Genomic DNA, 8610 nt, shown 5'->3' with positions numbered 1-8610 from the left:
GGGCTGCTTTGTGTGACACCCCCCCCCTATGAAGCCTCTGTGGGGCTTGCTGGTATGACGCATTCTCCACCTGCCCAGAGAGGTGGGGGTGTTGGATTTGAGAAAAGGGGGACTCCGAAACTCAGCCAAAAGAGCCCATCTTCAGGTGCCTAGCTGATTAAGAGAGTTGGAAGGGACCTTGTAGGTCATCTAGTCCAACCCCCCCTCCCAAGCAGAAGACTCTACACTACGTACACCATTTCTGACAGAGGGCTGCCCAATCTCTTCTTGAAAGCTTCCAGCGATAAAATATATTTTATTTATTTCTCACAATTTGGAACCAACCATCTCCCACCCCACCCCACCCCCGAAGGCCTCGGCTTTAGGTCAGTGCAAGAATGGGTAGATGCACCACCACGCACGATGTATTTTTATTTTTTATTTAATAAAATGTGCTTCTGTAGCCATTTTTCAATCCACCCTGGGGGGCTCACCCCACCCATCAAAAATGAAAAGACCTCGGAAGTCATTTTAAAAACCATGAAACACGCTGATTTATCCAAAACGTTTATCTAGCCGTCTGTCTCACATGCGTGTAAGTGTGCACGTGTGTGGGATGGCAACATCATAAATGCATTACGTGTCAGGGTTCCCAATAGCATCCAGAAGTAAATCAGAGTCCGAGGCAAAGGATTCCTCAAAGTTCCAATTGATGAAGAGAGCCACGTTGGCACATCTGGGGAAACCCGAATCTGAAAGCTTTCAGTTGAAAGTTCAAGATGTTGCCCCACACACACCCACAAGCCCATCCCATGGTCCAATCGTCCACTGCCACGAAGACAGATTCCACCTATCCAGTTCCGGTCGGGTGCAGAGGTTCAGAGACAAAAGGTGACCTTGGCTTGCTAGAAAGAATGTTGTTATGGCTACATATCATCTAACTCCATACAATCCCCAAAGTGCCCCCCCCCGAAGGAAGGGCTAAATATTTCACACCCAAAATACATTGGGGGGGGGGGGAGAACTGATGGGTTTAAGCAGCCATGTCTTCACTGGCTGAATTTCATACTTTTAAACATGATTTTAACAGCTAATTTTCGTAGTCCTGTCTAATGTCTATGTATAACAAACCATATAGTGTGGCTGTGGCATTAATATTTATCTTTCTTATTATCTCCCTTACTTCCCCATTATTGGTATTGTTGTTATTATTCTCTCTGTTGTTTTGCACGTAGGCAGGGTGCTTCTTCCCCAGAGACGAATTCCTTGTGTGACCTAATCACACTTGGCTGATAAGGTATTCAATGTATTGGTCTTTTAATTGTTGATGGGGGTGTTGCATAGACTTGCTAGAGGATGGGCTGCCTATAGAAATGTTTTGAATAAATAAAATGCATAAAATAAACAAATAACAAGATAAATGAATACAGGTAAACGCAGTTTGTTTAATGACCATTCGAAGTTACTATGGCACTGAAAAAAATGGCCTTGTCTTCGGCAGTCCAGCTGTTCTTTCCAGCTAGCCTCTGGACTTCAACTCCCAGAAATAGAATAGAATAGAACAGAACAGAATAGAATAACAGAGATGGAAGAGACCTTGGAGGTCTTCTAGTCCAGCCCCGTTTAGGCGGGTAACCTAATCCCATTTCAGACAAATGGTTTGTCCAATCTCTTCTTAAAAACCTCTAATGATGATCTCTTCAGATTGTATACATCTTTTGCCTTTACCTTCCCTGTGGTAAAAAGTAAAGGTTCCCCTCGCACATATTTGCTAGTTGTTCCCAACTCTAGGGGGCGGTGCTCATCTCTGTTTCAAAACCGAAGAGCCAGTGCTGTCCGAAGACGTCTCCGTGGTCATGTGGCTGGCATGACTCAACACCGAAGGCACACGGAACGCTGTTCCCTTCCCACCAAAGGTGGTTCCTATTTTTCTACTTGCATTTTTAATGTGCTTACGAACTGCTAGGTTTCCAGAGTCTCTGAATTTTTTTTTTAATATTGTGGTGGCCAAAACTGGATGACAAACAGATTTTGCAAAGCAAGCAAAATGGGAAAAGCCTCCCATTCTCCCCCCTCCAGAAAAAGGATTTCGGTTGTCCAACTTTTCAGAAAAGGTTCCAAGCTGCAAGAGGGAAAGTTGACAATCGTTATTATTTTGGGTCCAGAAAGGATGATAGGATGTGGTGGCTGTGCTTGTAAAATCAGCACTTTCGAAATCAACCCTTGGCACCTAGAAAAACTGGTCTTCAGTGCCATAAAAGGCTTGGCAGGAACCAGCCGAGCCTCACTTCAGTTCCTGCCCGTTCCCCGCCACATTGTCACAATTCACAAGAATTGACCCATGGCTTATAAACAGTTTAGATAAAATGGCACGGAAGGGAAGTGACTTCAGCCATCAGGAATTTGGGGGCGGGGGGGAGGGGAGTGAGAAGGCCAGAGAAATAAATGCCAATGGAAAATAGGAGGGGGGGGCATATATTTCATTGCTCCTGGATTACAAAATTCCTTTTGGGGGGGGGGTAAACACCCCCACCCTCTTCTGCATGAGGATTTAGCGCTCGGCAGAAAGTTTCAGTGAAGTTTGTTTCCACTCAGTTTTTGGGTGAAGGCGAAACGGTGGAGATTTATTAGAAAAAAAGAGTTTTGGGGAAGTTGGTGCCAAGGGAGGGAGCGGCAAACGTGCCAGGCCAGTCTCCTGAATGAAGGGCAAGGGTCTTGCACCCCTCTTGGAAGATCAGGGGGCTAGGTGTGACTTGCACCCTCTGTACACACTTGGCTGTCATTGCTTCCTATAGGGAGGTGTTGGGTGTGAGGTTTGGGCAGCCAAGGAGGTCACAGGAGACTGGCAGGCTGGCACCAGGAGAGAGGGGCATCCCTGGCAGACTCAGAAGGGCAGCCTGGGAAATTCTAAAAGCTCTTCCTTTCTTTCTCTCACCCATTTTCCTTCCTTCCTCCTCCCTACCTCTCCTTCCTTCCTTGCATCTCTCCATTCACTCACTCACTCACTCACTCACCATCTTCCTTCCTTCCACCTTGTTAGTTAACCAACAAAGCAGGATTTTGAAACCAGAAACAAAATTTCCTTCCCCTCATTTTTCTTTCCCATCCAGGGGCTTTCTTAATTTCATCTTGCCTTCCCATATCTCTCTTTTTATTTCCAGTTAAACATTTCCTCACTGCTTTAATACTTCCTCATAAGGGAGTTGATGCAAACCTGTATCATTTGGTCAATATTTCTTCACTTTACAGAGTGGTTGATATGACATGTGCTGGCTGGGGAATTCTGGGGGGTTGACGTCCACAGACTGGCTGCGGAATTCTGGGAATTGAAGTCCAGTCTGGTTGGAGGATTCTGGGAATTGAAGTCCACACGCTGGCTGGGGAATTCTGGGAATTGAAGTCCACACATCTTACCTTTGCTAAAGTTAAACTAACACATTTCTAAAGGATTAACAGACTGCTTGCTAACATTGTTGGACATTTTATAGCAACACTCAAGGGGAAATGGCCAAGATCTCTTAAGTGGAATTCCCAGATCCCTAAAGCAATGAGCTTAGAGGCCCTGCTTTTTTAGAAATAACCCTTTTGCTGCACAAATCGTAAAAAGGCGATTCTTATTTTCCTCTAGAAGAAAATCTCCATCTGAAGTTTGGGAAATGATCGGAGAGCAACAGGGATGAAGAGCGAGGAGAGGCAGGCATGGATGGATGGGTGGATGTAGGATCATGGAAGAATCCTCACTACAGATTTAGGGAGGTTTGAAACGAAACGGCGGAGTCCAGTGCTGAGCATAAAAAGGGCTGGGATCTTCCTGTCCAGACATATCCCTGTCTCTGGCTGGGATAATGAAGCGGGAGACAAATGAAGATTTGGCTTAGCTATCCAAACAAGAGCCAAGCCTGAGCTGGGAAGAGCCTCTTGGAAGAGGCTGTTTTATTAGTCACTGATGAAGCAGCTGCGGCCGAGAAAAAAAGCTTTATTTGGAAATGTTGAAACTAAAGAAAGGAGGGAGGCGAGAAGCTTTCCGTTTGTTTATTGCAAAACGTGCTCAGAAGGAAGTGACCCTAATTAACCAATTCCAAAGAGCTAAATAAGGAAACATCTTTCTTTCTTTCTTTCTTCTTCTTCTTCCAGCAAGAGCTTCCAAAGCAGACAGCCGCTCGTTCTGCGAAGCGTGAAATTTCTCTGGGGTCTCCCATCCAGGAAGGATGGGCAACTTGCTCTGTTTCCCAATCCATTTCTCCCAATCCATTTCTCCGGCTGCTGTGCTTCGGGCAACTCCGTTTCGGACTTCCTCGAGCCAAACCGTGCGATTGGCTCACCAAACCAGCCGTCGGTTTGGCCGATGTATCAAATGGAAGTGGGCCCCAAAAAGAGAAGACGGGAGTTGGTGGCTGGAGAGGAGGGAAGTTGGAGGAGATACAATCAAGCCTTCGCACCTCCAAGGGTGGCTCAGAGATCTGGCAAAGCCCGGATAGGCTATGAGCAGGAGGCAGGGAGGGAACCCACAACTCAGAACGCTCTTTACCTTAGCCGGGAAGAAGCCAGAGGTTGGACTACCATTTGTCTGAAATGGTAGAGGTTCTCCTGCTTGAGCAGGGGATTGGACTACAACAGGGGTCCCCAACCTTTCGGACCCCGGGGTCCACTAAATTCAGAGTTTTAAATCCCGCAGACCACTGATATGATCTGCCTAATGACTGGCTGGGTGGTCATGTGACTGGGTGGGTGTGGCCAACTTGATGTCACTCAAGTCAAGGGGCGCCTCGCCAGCCTCTACTTGCCCCTCCCCTCCCAGCCACTCCTCACTTGCCTGCCGGGGCTCCTTAGGGCCCCAACAGGAAGCCGTTGCTGGAGCTGAGCAGCCACCAGGAGAAAGAGTTGGCAAAGGAGCTCAGTTCCAATTTGATCTGGCCAAGGAGGCTCACTGAGGACTAGGAGCATAGGCTTTCCAAGCAGAGGGAAGACCTGTGGGAGTGCAAGGCCAGGTACCGGTGCCTGGAGGCTCAGCAGGTTAAGATGGTCAGCCGGTTCCAGGCCATGATGCAGTCCCACTGGAACGAGGTCCTCCGGCTCTTCGCCATCAGCGGTGCTTCCCTCCAGCCTTCGGGCAAAGCCCCCCACCAGGAGGCCGAAGCAGACCCCAAGTGGGAATATCTGCCGCCCTCTGCCCCCCACAAAAAGACCCCCAAGGGGGAGACTCTCTGCAGCAACACAAGTGTTCATTGCACGTATCCATCCCAGGGGCCATAGTTTGAAGGTCCCTGATTTAGTGCAATATAAAAAATGCAGATAATTTTTCTGCGAACCTCCAACATTTTCTTACGGTCCACCAGTGGTCCAAAGACCACCAGTTGGTGACCGCCGGACTAGAAGACCTCTAAAGTCCCTTCCAACTCTTATTCTGTCAAAGGCTAGCCTCTGGTGTGGAGTGCCTGGCCAAACACACCCGTGGGGCTTTGCAGGACACGGCTCTTAAGCATGAGAAAGCATGTGGCGGGATGGCAGCCAGAGAAAGCAAGAGTGCGGGGCTGGTTTAGTTTTTGCACTCATGCATCGCAGGAGGAAACGACCTTTGCAAAGCCAGCATGTGTGTGTGTGTGGAGGGGGGGGAGGGCAGATTTTTGACTGGTGAGCGATTATATTTTGCTTTCCACATTCTGCAGAGATTATGTAAAAGAGAAGCAGTGAAACATACATCACCTTAGAAATGAGGGCGGCTCACACAAACACACATTCAACACACCCCACGTTGGGAGACTGCAACCATACATGGAAACTTCTAGCTGGGAAAGGCCATGACCGACACCGACACCCCCCCCAAGTTTGGACCCTCTCCGAGCAGGGAAGGGGATATTTTTGGGAGAAAAAGGCGACTGGAAGCAAATATCCCTGCTAAGAGAGACTCCTGCCTAAATATGCAATAAAGCAGTGTTTCTCAACCTTGGCGACTTTAAGTCCTGTGGGTGTTCTTAACGTTGCCAAGGTTGAGAAGCACTGCTATAAAGCATTCCAAATTTCATCTTGCAGCCACATTTTTAGATTCCCGCACATAGAAACCCACCTGGGAAGTTTCGTTCTCTTGCGATTTGGGTCCTAATTCTGTGACTGTTGTCTTCACACAGATTGATGCCAACCAGGATTTATTCTTTCTTGGAACTATCGGTGGCCCCAATGCGAGTTTTGTATTTTGGAAAAAGATTTGTGTTTCTTTCTTTTTTCCTAAAACCAGGCTTTTTTTAAAAAAAGAGCTGAACTTGAGGACTGGTGCCACGAGGGCAGAAGGCTGGAGAGCAAGACGGCCAATGGATGACCCAGATTGATGGAAAAGGCTTCGGAGGCTGTCTTGGACGTAAACATTTCAATCCCTGCCTTGTTTTTACGCAAGTTGAAGGTAAAAGGTTAGATTGAGGTTCCTTTTTAAGAAAAATGCCATCTGGCCCGTGAAGTCCTTCAGCTGGGGGCCATGGGGCTTTCCAACTTAACGTGCTTCCACACTCGGAGGTGTAAATCCAGGTGATGTATAGGTTTGACGGTTACATTTTTAACAGCTGAGCCATCTGACATAGGCTCATAAAGCTAAAACATGCAAAAAAAATATCCCCCAAAGAGCCCAATTCATACAACAAAAACCATTAAAACACACTCAAAGCAATTAAGCTATTAAAAAAAGCAAGGTCCTACATTTAGGCAACAAAACGAAATGCACAGGTACAGTATAGGTGGTACCTTGCTCAATAGGAGTAACTGTGAAAGGGATCTTGGAGTCCTAGTTGACAACCATTTAAATGGGAGCCAGCCGTGGGCAGCAGCTGCCAAAAAAGCCAACACAGTTCTAGGCTGCATCAACAGAGGGAGAGAATCAAGATCACGTGAAGTTTTAATACCACTTTACAATCCCTTGGTAAGGCCACACTTGGAATACTGCATCCAGTTTTGGTCACCACGATGTAGAAAAGATGTGGAGAGTGTAGAAAGAGTGCAGAGAAGAGCAACAAAGATGATTAGGGGACTGGAGACTAAAACATATGAGGAACGGTTGCAGGAACTGGGTATGTCTAGTTTAATGAAAAAGGAGGACTAGGGGAGACATGATAGCAGTCTTCCAATATCTCAGGGGTTGCCACAAAGAAGAGGGAGTCAAACTATTCTCCAAGGCACCTGGCGGTAGAACAAGAAGCAATGGGTGGAAACTAATCAAGGAAAGAAGCAACCTAGAACTGAGGAGAAATGTCCTTGTTCCAGTGGAACAAGTTGCCTTCAGAGGTTGTGAATGCTCCAACACTGGATGTTTTAAAGATGATGTTGGGTAACCATTTGTCTGAAGTGGTGTAGGCTTTCCTGGTGGGAGATTTGCAGCTGCAAGACAAAACGTGACTTTTTAAAAAAAAGGTCCATCGATTGAGAAATAAATTAGTTTAACGACCCATTTGCGCGTGGAGTGAAAAACCAGGTGGACGCATCCAATTCGAAGAAACTTATTTTATAGGCCCATGATTTCTTTCACAGTGCGAGTAACAATAAAAGAATTGAGTTATCATCAACCGAAAAGAAAGGTGCAATTATTATGCTTAAGGGTTATCGTTACAAGAACGCCCAACGACAGCAGTTAATACCATAGAGAGAGACAATTCAACAGTAAGTAGAGAACACTAAAACCCGAACATACAATGTCACCGATGCATAAATTGAATCTTTACGGGGGGGGGGGGGGAAATAGCGTAGTTTGAGGGCAGCGGATTTTAAATCCACAGCTGGAGTCACAAGCTTATAAATCCCCACTGCTGATTTTGAGGTCGCCACAGACCCTGGAGAAATCAAGAACATGGGAATTGCTTCTCTTGAGGTATCAAAGAAACCCAACCCTTATCCGATGCCATGTTCAATCTGTGGCGGATCGTGGTTAATCCTGAAGGAACCACAGTGGGGATCTGAAGGATTCCAGAGTTGGAAGAGATTCTCCGTTACTCACTGGCCATGAAACCTGGGATCCATCTCCCAACAGGTGAGTATGAACTCAATCAGCAGTTGAAAACTATCCCAGGCGTTCGACGTCTGGAGTGGCGTGGCGGTTATTGTTACGTCTTAACGGCAAACGTGCACAAAAAACTGTTACCATATTTAGAAAGATAAATTCTCAAAGATGCAGAATTTCCGCCTCAGAAGTTGTCCGAAGACCAGGTTGCGTTTCCCCCAAAGGAACTTGTAACCAACCTACATTCTTCAATGTATAGCTCAGGAATGGAACACGATTAGATGGAGTCCATGCGTTCAAGGAGGACACCTTCTCAAGAAGATGTTACAAGGATGTCCTCTCCAACGGACCACCAGGAACCATCTCCTTATCTTTTGAAGCCAAGAGGTCCCTGCCAGTTTTCTAACCAAGAGGCACTGCAAACAATGGTTACATCACAGGTCCTTGCTCCTCAACGCGTGTTAGCAAGTCGCTGCTTCAAATAAATAAGAAAAAATGTGATGGGGTGCTTATGGGAATAGCCTGGCACTGCACAACTGCACTCGAGCGTAAAGGAGGCACAACCAAGGAGCTGGGTGTGGGGATATTCCCCTCTTTTGTCCAGTTAAGGCAACAAAGCAGAACCGAAAGAATGTGGATTTCCTTAGGATCTAGGA

This window comes from Natrix helvetica (genome assembly GCF_964273705.1).
Source record: "Natrix helvetica genome assembly, chromosome: 11".
NCBI classification, from domain to species: Eukaryota; Metazoa; Chordata; class Lepidosauria; order Squamata; family Natricidae; genus Natrix; species Natrix helvetica.
The sequence above is the reverse complement of the archived record's forward strand: the minus strand, read 5'-3'. Positions refer to the sequence as shown.